The sequence below is a fragment of the Monodelphis domestica genome, chromosome 1 (assembly GCF_027887165.1).
Source record: "Monodelphis domestica isolate mMonDom1 chromosome 1, mMonDom1.pri, whole genome shotgun sequence".
Lineage (NCBI taxonomy): Eukaryota > Metazoa > Chordata > Mammalia > Didelphimorphia > Didelphidae > Monodelphis > Monodelphis domestica.
Window position 1 is genome coordinate 514,966,143 of NC_077227.1, and position 13,340 is coordinate 514,979,482.

At 34.3% G+C, this 13,340-nt stretch overlaps 1 protein-coding gene and 1 long non-coding RNA gene across 2 annotated transcripts in view; both read left to right on the top strand.

The window, feature by feature from the left end:
* The window catches only part of RAB10 (RAB10, member RAS oncogene family), a 99,990-nt gene that overhangs the window by 21,545 nt on the left and 65,105 nt on the right, over window positions 1–13,340 (top strand). The window lies entirely within an intron of this gene.
* LOC130456497 (uncharacterized) overlaps window positions 1–13,340 on the top strand; it is a 62,018-nt gene that overhangs the window by 20,715 nt on the left and 27,963 nt on the right. The window contains exon 1 of the long non-coding RNA XR_008915460.1: window positions 1–13,315. This exon is cut by the window's left edge and continues 20,715 nt beyond it. This is a non-coding gene — a long non-coding RNA (uncharacterized LOC130456497). The remainder of the gene's footprint in view (window positions 13,316–13,340) is intronic.

Sequence of the window (13,340 nt, forward strand, 5' to 3'; positions counted from 1 at the left end):
TTTTTTTCTCTTTGAGGAAGTGGGAGGGTAAGAGACATGCTTAAAAATTGCTTTAGGAGTATCATTTGGCAGCTGTATTTATGTATTTATTAGGATGGATTGAAGGGAGAGGCACTAGGTAGGCACTTGCAATAGTCCAGAAAAAAGTTGATATTGGGTCTAAGTTTGAATGATAGTTGTATGAGTGGAGAGATATGTTATGGAGGTAGAATTGACAGCAGGAGGCAACTGCTTAGATAGATAAGGGGAGAAAGAAGAATTGAGAATGATTCCATGTTTATGAACTTGAGTGACTAGAAGGATGGGTGAATACCTTAAACAGAAAGAGGGAAGTTAAGAGGATGGTGTGGGATAGAGAGTGACTTTAGGAAAAAAGAGAATGAGTTGAGTTTTAAGACTTGTGACTTTGAAATACTTGTCAGTTACATCTGGTTGGAGATGTCTTGGAGGCAGGTAGTTGGTGATGTGGGACTAGAATTCAGAAAAGAGAATAGGACTAGATATTTAATTTTTAGAGTCATTTGTGTGGAAGTAGTCATTAAACCCATGAGAGCTGATGAAATCATTAAGAAAGATTTGGAGTTAAAGAGCCAGAATGATTATGTAATCATGATGCCCTATGGATTTTCTTTGATTCTTTATTTTCCTGCATATAGATGAGAAATACAAAATATATATATAAATGAGATTTGGTTTCCCAGTATATACTGGGAACACTGAACAGGTTTCAATTAATAACCTATTTCATTTTGAAGCATCATAGTTTAAAGGACCTACAGAGAATATTGAGAGCAAAAAGGATTATTGACTGCTTGACTTAAGTAGAAATTTTTAGCTCTTATCCTAGGAAAATATTTTATCTAAACCTACCTATTTAGAGATTCAGGTTATACAGATCATTAAGCTCTTCAGTCTTTTCAACTTTACAAAAGATATGGAATTGGAAAGATTCTGCACTTGGCATCAGTGAGTTCATAGTGGGGAAGTTGTTGGATTTTATAGCTTATAAAGTTATCTCATCCAGCATTTCATTTTACAGATTTGGAAATGGAAACCCAAAAGTTGAAGTGATTTGACCAGAGTCTCAAAATATTGGGACCTACTCTCTAATTCCAGTCTATTAAGCTATAGTGGCCTCTCTGTTTAGATGTGACACTTTTTTCTAGTATTGAGGTTATATATCTAAATATGACATTTTATTTCCTTAGAAGAAAATATTGTTTCTCTATAGCATCTATTATCTGTGAACCTATATGTTTGTTTTGAAATCTGTTGCAGAAATGTGCTTTTCTTTTAATGAACCAAGCAGAATAAATTCAATTTTAACTTCAATGGTTTTGTTGGGAAATTTTTCTGTACCTCCTGGATGTAATTTAAGATACCCTGGAATGATATAAAACCAAGGTTGTGAATTCCTGATAGAGAAAATGTTTACCATTGAGAATATAGTATGGAATAAATATATAGCACTTATAGTTAATATGATGTAAATAAAGAACCTTTGCTTTACAAAATATATTGAATTCTCTAATAAAGAGATTATAAAATTTCTATCAATTGTGAGACATGATATATTACTATCTAGTGAATCCTATTATCTCACTATTAGGAAGTTTATTAAGAACTACATAATATTACAGTAATTTTTATAGGAGTTTAGTTTTATAGGAATTAATTGGTTTTTATACTCTTCTACCATATCTTTACTTTTATCTCATTGCCCAATTTTAGTTTTCTCTGTGGCTTTCCCTTTCATCTGTTCTCTCCCTTTTTCATTATTTGTCTTCTAATCTGTTTAGGACCTAACAGGTCTTCCCTGTGGGCACCCACTTAAATTGTCTAATTTATTTGACCCTTCTTTTTACCTTCCTTATTCCCTCATCTTTCTATTTTTTGCAAAATGGTAATTGTAGTTGTAGCACTTTGGGCAGTTAGTAAATATTGACTCATGATTTACTATACATTTAAAAATTTTTAATTCTTTCTGTGTACAGATGGCCCCATCACAGTGATAAATGTTCCCTAGATTTTCTCCCTTTAAGGTTACAGTGTAATTCATTGAAATTATTAGTGAAATTTGCCAATGAATATATATTCTTAATAGGGAGAACTTGCTTCGGAGGATCGTTCCTAGAGTAGGTTAGAATGATTTGGGTGAAGTCACATATACTCTGGCATGGAGCAGATGTCTTCCAGAAGATCTTTCTAGATGAAGAATTCTATATTTGACCATGTTTAGGGTAGGATGTGAATATTCTAGTGACAGCTAGACTTTGCTTGGCATGTTTTAAGTTGACATTTTTCTCTAGAGTTAACAAATGCATTTCTTGAAATGATTATTTGGGGAAAATTTTTTATTGTAAAATGTAAAAGTTCAGCAGTTTCAAAGTTAGAAAATAATACAATATCTGAAAAAGCCTGCCTCTGTTTTGTTGAATTTCAATTTTGTGAATCCCATGTCTACTCTTAATTTTCTAGCATTACTTGAAATTTCGCATTAGACATATTATAAATTGGCACACAGAAGAATATGAATGATACCCCTTCTGAGGCAAGTTGAGTTTTGAAAAATTAGAAATGGCTTTGTCTATTATTGTCTTGGAAAAATTAATCCGAGCTTTTAAAATAAAACATCTATATAGATAGTCAAGTTATGTGAAATCTCTACAATCTAAGCTAACCTTTAAGTTTAAGCAGTTTAGACAAAAAAAATGGAATAGGTGTGAGGGAAAATGATCTTTTTCCATTGTAGGTTCTTTTTTTTCCCCATCTCCATTTCCATTCTTTGATTCAGTTGGAGTAGTATATGAAGTTATTGACTCTTAGATGTCTGACCTGATTTATTTAGGATTCTCTTCCAACAATGGAGCTCAAAACTCACCCATGATATATCTGTTCAGCTTTTGTCCATATCATTTCACCCAGCAGGTTGGAATTCTTCACTTTGTCCACACATTGGGAGGATATCATTATGACTGACTATTCAGCTGTCATCCATCACCCTTACTAGTAACAGTAGAACAGATGAGAATGTTTTTTGCCCATCAGAATAAAAAAAGTTCTACTGTATACTTCCAATGTATTTTGAGTGGTTTAATTTAAATTACAAGTAATAAGGTGTGGAGAGGCCTGGATATTTGTGACTCACTGACTTTTTATGATATTTTTGGCAAATTATTTAATCTTGAAGCTTCTTTGGTCCATTGGGTGAAGGAGGAAAGGTGAGGTAGTAGACATATTGTAGTCTTTTTTATATTATTCTACTCTTAGTGACCATCAACAAAAACTTTAAACACATAGGCAAGAATAAGAAAAAACCCTCAGTAACTTTTAAAAGTTAATTGAAATAAGAAATCAATATAGAAAGTAACCTTCTCCTTCCACCTATAACTTGGGAATTTTTAGCTAAAAGAAGACAAAGTTGCCCCAAGGACCTGATAGTCTTGGCTTCCCTGACCCAAGCTTCCTGGTCATGCAGGGACATAAAAAGTTCCAACTTTGTGGAGGTTGGACCTCTCAGCCTTGATGGATGCCTAAGACCACTCCTCACCTTACCCTGCCTAAACTCATTTTATGTTGGAAACACTGGGCCCTTATCCAAAGAATCTGAGCTAAATCTCCTTTTGTAAATGTTCAATGACTTTTTAATGCCTTGTTTCATCCTAACATTGAATCTCAATTAAGAGGGTGCTGGCTTTAGAGCTCAGCCTCCAACATTAAATGCCCTGTTATGTCTCCAGAGGAGGTTGACATCTTGACTGACTTGGAAATGTTAGGAGGCAGGGAAAGACAGTGAGAGGAGAAAGAAATTGGATTTTCAGGTTAGCTGAATTTTTCATTCAAGGGTCCAGAAATCCTAAAAAAAAATTATAAAGTGGGAATTCTTGATCTTTTTTGGAGTAATGGACCACTTGGCCGAATGGGAAAACATGAACTCCTCAGAATGTTTCTCAATTCATAATAAAATACATAGAATTACAAAGGAAACTAATTATATTGAAAGTTATCTCAGTAGTTAAAAAAAAGTTTATGGGCCCCCACATTAAGTACTTCCTGTTTAAATATATACTTTACTAGTGTAGTAGGAATAATAAATTGTAGTGATCTTAATTTAATCCTTCTTTGAGGCTCTTGTAATACCAGGGCATGCTTTCATGGAAAATGTACTAAACTTGAAATTTGGTTTCTGGTCTTACTCTGTGGCCTGTGCCATGATCAGTTACACAGTAAGCAATAATACGGTTCTAAACCCAATTCTTCTTATGAAAATTCATTGCTCTTTATACCTATCACAAATTTATTCTCTTTGGACCTGTTTTTTTTTTTACACCATCAATGAAATGGGACATGTTAAGACACCTATTTGTTTTATGGCTAATAATGTTAACCTTGTTTAATTTTAGTTAGCTATGTCCACTGTGAGTCATTCCCTCAGGAAGGGTGGTGGTAGTAATTAGAACCTGCTGGAGCAAACACCATTACAACATGCACTCATTCTGTAAAAGGCAAAGAAGGGAGGGCATTGTATTGTTGCTTGTGACTTTGCTCAATGGTACTACAAAGAAATCCTTACTACAGAAAAGACAACCTAGCAAGGGACTGACTGCTCTGAAGATGGAGACAGATTCATACCAAATGAATTCAAGGCGTTACTGTTAACTATAAAAAATCATACAGTTGTGTGATGTGGTGTTTAATCAGTGTAATGTGACTTTTTAAAATTTCATCTTAGCTGCTTTAAGTATTTTATTTTAAGAGCTCTTATACGTACTAAATAGAACTTTTGATTTTTGTTTTCTATTTGGTATTTAGTTTGCATTTCATGAATAAATTGGATAATATATATTAGTTATAAGGAACTACAATCTAATGTTTTGAGAGAGGGAATGGGGTCTTCCAGGAAAGCTTTAATGGAGATTTAAGTCAGGAAAAAAGGTTTCAATACCACCTCTAAGGAAGTTATTTAACTTCTCTAAGCCTCAGTTTTCTAATCTATAAAATGAGGAGGATTGGATGAGGTGGCCTCTAAGGCCTAGCACAAGTGCCATCTCCATGAAAAAAGCAGAATTTGAATAAGCAGAGGAGGGGCATACCTAGTAAGGTGGGCAGTATATCTTGTTGATTCCTTTCACTAGAAGCTTCAGTAAAACCCCCCATTTTCTCTAGGATAAAATACAAACTCATCTGGTTAACATTTAATACCTTTAACCATTTGATGACTGATTATTATTATTTCCTCTTATGCACTTTCTATTTTAAGTATTCTCTTTGGACCTGTTTTTCTCACCGTCCTTGCCTTTATCTCCCTTACCTGACATACTTTCCCTACTAGCCTCCCTACTAGATTTTGGAATCTCTAATTTCCTTCAGGGAGGTCAAATACCACTTCTTACTTGGAGGCTTTTCCTGATCCTTCTAGTTGGTGGTCTTGCACCATCCCCTAATCTCACAATTGCTTGGTTTGTATTTTGTTTCTCCCTCAGTTGCATATAAGCTCCTTAAGATCAGGCACTGTTTTGTGTTGCCAGCTCCAAGCGCTGTCTTGGAATTAAATTGAATTGGGTCATAATAAAAAAGGTTAATATTTCCAAACAAAGAAAAGGAGTATAGATAGATAGGTAGGATGGGAGCAATTTATACAAAACCCTACTTTAAAACTTAATGCTTTGGGGGTAATTTTGATGAAAGCAGTGTTTTAGGAAAGTATGGTAGTACTATGAAGAATGAATTACTGTGTAGGAGAGGAAACCATCTAGGTATCTCTTCTAATGTTCTAGGCATGAGGTGATGAGGGCTTGATAGTATGAGAATATTGAAGTGATAGTTATGAAAGACATTTTAAGGGCATTGAACACAATAAGGTCTTGTGTGATCTTGGCTGTTTCCTTGGTACTCAAACTCCTTTCTATTTTTGCTAAATACATTAATATATATTTTATAAAAAGGTAACTTAAATTTGATGAAAGAACATGTGTGAGTGTGTGAATTTCTCACTTGTGTTCTTACAAAGTTCTGTTGCTCTTGTAATAGAAGTCTTGTTTCTTTTCAGCCCACTTGTGATGAATTTCTTGATTTCTGATTCTCAAATTATAAGGAATTTGAACATTGATCATTAACAATTTGCATTTTCTTAAAAAAATTATCCGTCCTCTGTAGAGGAATATGCTACTTTGTAACCATGAAAATGTGGTTTGCCAAGACTGAATTGCCAAAACTGTAAAGGTTTCGGCCAAACTGTAGAGATAATTTTTAGTGTCTTGATTTTAAATCTAAAATTAAGTGGTTGCTATGGGAAAATTCCCAAATATGAAAATATCCAAGTCAGCTGGGTTTTATGGAGAAGATTTTAACTAATACAAATGAAGGAATTAAGGGAAGGAGAGAGAGAGAGAGAGAGAGAGAGAATGAATAGTAGAATATAGTAGAGCCTACTATACTACTATAGTAATATAGTACTATGAATAGTATATAGTAGTATAGAATAGTATTCTACTATTTCTACTACTATAGTGAGCCTAAGAGAGATCAAGTCAGTCTTTATCACTCACCACAAGATTGTCTCAAGCAAGCTCCAGCCCTCCACTGAACTCCTGAACTGAGTTCAGAGTTCCAACTGAATTCAATTGACCTCCTTTTAAAGAGAATTTTCTCTTATGTCACCTCCTCTAAATTTTCACATCTATCAATCATAGTAGACGCTTTTTCCCAGGCCTGCCCGTTCTTAGTTCTCACCACTCTTTAGTTCTCACCTTCTCTGGGTAGATTATATCCTCTTAGTACTTCACACCTCTTTTGTTAAGCTTGCCTTTTGTAAGTTGCTTGACCTTTTAGGTAATAATTTAACCTTTATAGGTACTGAGCACTTTTTTGTATTAGATCTAAAAATAGACCTAGCTTAAGGTTTTAGCTTCACTATGAGTTAGGGACTTTTCATTGTTCAATCAGGAGTTTTCAACTTTATCTTCCCCTAAGGCACTGTCTGAGTAAGTTCTCAATACATTCCTGACCAAGTACCTCCATTGTTAAAAATGAGGAATAGCTTAATCAAATCTTCTGAAGTAGAGTCTGACCAGTTTTAAGATTCACAACTTATTGCATATAGGCAGCTATATGGTAGAGTAGAAAGACTGCTGGGCCTGGAATTAGGAAGACCTGTATCCTGCCTCAGATACTTCTTGGCTATGTAAAACATTTAATCTCCATCTCTCTCAGTTTCCTCATTTATAAAATGGGGATAATGATTATATCTACCTCCCAGAGCTCTTTTATGAATCAAATTTAATAATACTTGTAAATCACTGTTAACTTTAAAGCACTAGAATAAATGCAATATAGTATTATATATATCCCCTTTTTTTTTCAGATGTCCAAAATGTACATATTTATTACAAATACTATCCCCAATCTTTTTTTTTTATTGGTGGTTTTTTGTTGTTGTTGTTGTGCATAATCATTAAAAAATAATCAAACTAATTGATGCAATTGTTTGGTAGAAATTTTATAATCCTTAATTGATAAATATATTGTATCTTCTACCAATTTTTAATGACTTTATTTTATTTTATTTTATTTTATTTTATTTTTTTTTTTTAAACCCTTACCTTCTGTCTTGGAATTAATACTGTGTATTGGCTCCAAGGCAGAAGAGCAGAAAAGGCTAGGCAATTGGGATTAAGTGACTTGCCCAGGGTCACATAGCTAGGAAGTGTCTGAGGCCAGATTTGAACCTAGGACCTTCCTATCTCTAGGCCTGGCTCTCAACTCACTGAACCACCCAGCTGCTCCTTTTAGTGACTTAAAAAAAATTGGATAATCAAAATTAGAATTCAATATAGGATACAAGGCATTACACTAAAACATTTTTCTTTCCCCATACAGTTCTTCAGTTTTCACAATAATATTTATATTCTTTGGTTCAGTTAATTAAAATTTAATTTATTTAATCATTTTATCAAATTTTATTGAACCATTGATTTCACAAGTCAAAAAATAAGAACCAAGAAAATCTAACAATTTCATAATTAGATTTGGTTTCTGAGTTCTCACTTCTGTTTTTCCTAAGCATCACCCTCTTCCAAGTTCCAGTTTTCATATGTATTTTCTTTTGTACACTTTAAAATTTAAAAGGGAAATTCTCTCCTAGTCCTTAAAAAAATTCTTTTATATTCTTTACTATCTTTATTCACTTCAATTTTGTTATGAAGTTACTTATTCTTTGAAGTTCCCACTGGTATTTTGATTGAAAATGCATAAAATATATAGCTTAATTAGAAAAGTATTGCAATTTGTTGGATCTGATCATGTAAAAGGACTTCCTTTAAATTTGTTGAGTTCATAGATTTCTTTTAAGTTGTCTTGTGCATATTCAGCCCAAATATTTGGCACATTTTGTTAGTATTTTAAGTGATAATTCTATTTCAATAGAGTAAGATTGCAAGGTAAGGAACTCAACTAGGATTCATTAAGAGGATGTTATTGTCAGGCATTTTTTATTACAGTCTCTTTGCCTGTTGCCTTTTATTTATCCTCTTTAAGACTAAAAATCACTATTTTCTCTTTTGACTTTCCTTAATCCTTACTTGGTACTTTGAATTTGTTTTCTTTTGTGTAAACAAAATAAGTTCTTCACAGTGAACATAGTTATTTTGGGATCCTTCTGGGATATTAGAGAAAACCTAGTTCTTACTTACATGAACAGTTTTATAAAAAAAAAAAATGTCCCTCCTGTTTCTGATCATCTCTTGATCAGAATGCTTTCTGGGAACAAATCAAACTTTTCTGCTTGACATTTGTAGCCCTTCACAACTTAGATCCAATTTCCTATTCCAAACTTATAATGCATATGTTACACTCCTTTCTGTCACTCTACAGGCCAGCTAAATTGGCTTTCTTAATATTTCTCACACATGTCATTTCATCTACTTCTGTGTATTTTGCACAATATGACTCTCCATCCTCATTTCTGCCTTCTGAAACCCATATCTCTCCTAAAGGCTCAGTTCAAGGGCCATTTGATTTCTCCAGTTGGTTGGTGTGTCTCCCCTTTTCCCCCCATTCAGGAGACTGACACTTCTAATTTTGTATCCAAAGAGCAGTGTAGTAAGTACATAGTAAGCTCTTACTAGAGATTAGGATATATATGCCTGAAAATATATGAGAGACATAGCATCATTTAATTAAATGTTCTTGGAATAAACAGGCAGTTGACTGGATCATGGATGAACCAAAGGAATGTAGTATTGGCCTGAGCTTTAAAGTGGGATAGAAACAGAGTACTGGGGACATCTGGTATAGGCTGATGACTAGAATCTTTTATTGAGAGTAAAATAGACAGGAGACAAAGAAGAATATGATGCAACAATTCTATAAACATTTATTAAGGGCCTACTGTGTACCAGGATCAATGCCAAGTGCTGGGGATACAAATAAGAAAAAGAAAGACAATTCTTATGTCTTATCCCAGTACCCAGTTTGCTTTTACCACAACTACTTAATGGAAAAGCAATATGTGATCATGAAAAGAACATGAGGTTTGGAGTCAAAAGACCTAAGGTTGAGTCCCTGCTTTACTGCCCAATTGACTGGGCAAATCACTTAACCATTGAGCCTTAGTTTTCTCATCTATATAGAAAAGGGCAATAATAATATTTCTTCTAACTACTTTAAAGAATTGAAAAAATACTTTAAAACTCCTTAAAAGTGATGTGAATTGTTATTTGTTCAGATTCATTTGTCACAATCAGACTGCAAAAACAGAAATTTATGACTGGGGGAAAATGGGCTAGTTACATAGGGAAAGTGAGGAATTACTGATAGATAAGTCTGCATGCTTACTTAGTATGCATACACTTACAAGGGGACAGAAGTTTCCAACTATGATGAATTTGGAAGGATACAGGTTAGAGTTGCACAGGATATGTACAATCATAGATGAGTCGTTATATGCATTGTCATTGGAAGTAATAACACATGTCAGGAGACCACAGGATTCTTGAGAACATATTAAAGAATTCTGTCTTTATTACATCTGAAACAAATTGCCACTGTCCACTTCAAGAGTCATGGGTTGATAGGGGAATCACTAGATCAAGAAGCCAAATAAAATGGTGAGTGTCATAAGTAAGTGAATATTTTTATGCACATGATTATAGAAGTAACTCTCCAATATTAAAGGCAATAATCTAGGAAGCTCTCCTTCTCTATGATGTAATAAATATTTATATAGTGCCTATGATGTACCATTTAGAGATACTACTGAAGTAATAGTCAAAGCAAAACATAATACGACTTCTTTTGGAGTGTCCCTTGAGGACAACTTTTTTTTTTTAACCCTTACCTTCTGTCTTGGAGTCAATATTGTGTATTGGCTCCAAGGCAGAAGAGTGGTAAGGGCTAGGCAATGGGGGTCAAGTGACTTGCCCAGGGTCACACAGCTGGGAAGTGTCTGAGGCCAGATTTGAACCTAGGACCTCCAGTCTCTAGGCCTGGCTCTCAATCCACTGAGCTACCCAGCTGCCCCCGACAAACTTTTTAAAAACAAAATAATCACTTGTTGAATTGTAGGTGTATAATTTAACCATTCCTGAAAATAGATGATGATCTAGAATAAAAAAGCTTCCATTTGTGTGCTACTGATTTTGTATTGATACATTTCAGAAGTGCTATGTATGATTCCTTGTCTGTTAGAATTCTTGATTTTGAGAAGCTGTAAGTATAAATGTAATTTAACTTAGGAAAAATGCAACCTTGCAGATTTTTATGTAAATATAAATATCCTATAAAGCTGTAGATATCCTACTTCACAATAGTTCTAGGCATAGGATATGGTATGAACAAAGGAACAAAGATGAGAAAGGGCAAACTAAGATTGGAAAATGGTAAAAATAAGTCCAGATTAACTGAAATATGTACGGAGTAGGTAGTTTGAGGTAAAATCAGGGGAGATAAGTAGTATTGAGATTATGGACAATCCTGGTTGTTGAACTAGGAAGTTTATTGCTTATTTGTTAGGCAGTGAGCAGAATTGGAGCTTTACATTCAGAAGATTATCAAGAAAATAGTATGCAGGAAGGATTAGAGCAGGAAACACTTTTAATAGTGAAAGGTATAAGAGATAGTTATTTAAATAGGATTGTTTTAGAAGTAGAAGCTCGATCTATGGGTTGAATTAATAGGATGGATTGACTTTTTTTTTTTTACTAACTATGAGACAAAGAAGAGAGAGGAACCCAGTAAGATTGCCATTTTGAGCCTTGATAGTATCAATAAAAATAGAAGCAGACTTTGGGGAGAAAATCACAGACTGTGCTTGTTTTTGTGTAATTTTGAAATGATGCTGTGTTTTCTTTTTGAGGTGATAGGAACAATGAATTTATTTGTATTTCCTTGTCCCCACACCTCCCTAGAATACAAGATAAACTCCACAGGTAGAAGAACTATTTTTATATTTCTAGAATCTAGCATTGTGCCTGGAACATAGTCAGCAACTAATAAATGCTTATTGAATTAAATTGCTGAATTGGTATTGAGTAATGCTTGCCACATAGAAGATGCATTTAATTGGTTAAGTAGGTAGAGGGGAAAGATAGCTAACCAATGGTTAGAAATTTGGATTTAAAACTGAAAAAATTACCATGCAATCAGGAAACTTGCTGCTCACTTAAAAGTTAGTTGTGGGTTTTAGAATGGATCAATGAATTTGATGACCGACAAATTCCAAATCAGTATGCATGTGTATTTTGGTAATGTTTTGCCACATTTATTTTTGAGAAATCAGGAGGAACTGAATATCTCAGATCTATGCAGATTTTTGGCCCAAAGCACTTTAAAGTTAGAAAAACTTAGGGACCATCCAGTCTTCAGTTGTATAATTTTCTTTTATATACATTCTCAGAATTTCTTTGCTGCATTTTATTTTGAATTTTTTTATTCCTTTTCCACTATAAATAAACCCTAGAAATTCTAACCCCAAAAGTGATAGATTGGATAATATAAGCTTCTTGAGGGCAGGTATTGGTTTTGTTTTGTCTTGGTAACTGTTTTGTCATTGTTGTTCTTCTTTCCAAGTCTTGGAGAAGGAAAATTTCCCAAGGTCACATAAGCCAGGATTTGGATCTAAGTCTTTTCTGACTCCCAAGTCCAGCATTCTTTCTATTAGACTATGGTGACCTTGGGCAAGTCACTTAAGCTTATTTGCTTTAGACTTTTTATTTGTAAAATGAAAGTAATTTTTAAAAACCCACTATTTCTTAGGGTTTTTGTGAGGACTAAATGATATAATTGTAAAGCCCTTTGAAAACTGTAACACATTATATTAAGGCTAGCATTATTATTATTACTATTTCTTCTTCCTCCTCCTTTTCCTTCACCCCTGAATGTAGGGAATTGAGAAGACCAAGAGACCAGGAAGATCCCAGGAAGATTAGTACCTACAATTAGGGATTAGTAGAGTGAAGGTTTTTAAAGTAGTGAAAGCCTTGGATTGGATCCAAGGAGGAATCTGATACCTTCAGTTGGTAACTAACTTCTCTGAATTTGGATGCTCTTAGGCCATTGATGGCAAACCTTTTAGAGGGGCAGGTGAGAAATGTGAGAAATGTCCTCAGGTGCATGTGGAGAGGGAGAGTGAGAGGGATGTAGCCTGGCCCCTCATCCCTATGGCTTTCTAGTAGTAAACTGGCAAACTCTGTGCTGGGGTGATGGCTTTGCATGCCCACAGAGGGGAGTTTGAGTGCCTCCTCTGACACATGTGCTATAAGTTTGCCACCACAGCTCTAGGCAGTTAGATCTTTCATAATGGGGAAGGTGAATTTAGTTTGGGATATGGTGGTGTAGTATAATGCAACATATATAACATCAGTATCAAACATTATCCTTGGAAATATGGGACAAGAGTCCTGGGGGATATACATATCTAACACATATACACATATATAAAAATATAAATTTGGAAATTACTTGCATAGAGCTGGTTATTGAAAGTAGAATAGTAAAAATCTCCAAGGAGAAAGGAGAGAGAACAGATGGTCAAGAACAGAGCCTTTGGAGATGCTCAGATTGAAAGGGGCATGGGAGGAGCAGAAGGAAGAAAGTTGAATCTTGATTTGGAAGGTGCCTCTCAGAGACCAGCTAATCCAACTTATACTCGATCAAGAATCCCCTTTATAATATTCCTGACAATTGGAGTCATTTAGGCCTTTGCCTGAATCCTTCTAGTGAGGAGAAACCTGATATTTCCCCAGAGTTCATAATTATAATAATAAGGAAAAAATAATTTACATCAAATTTAAATTTTCTACTTTGTAGCTTAGCATCTGTTCCTTATAGTTCTCATCTCTATT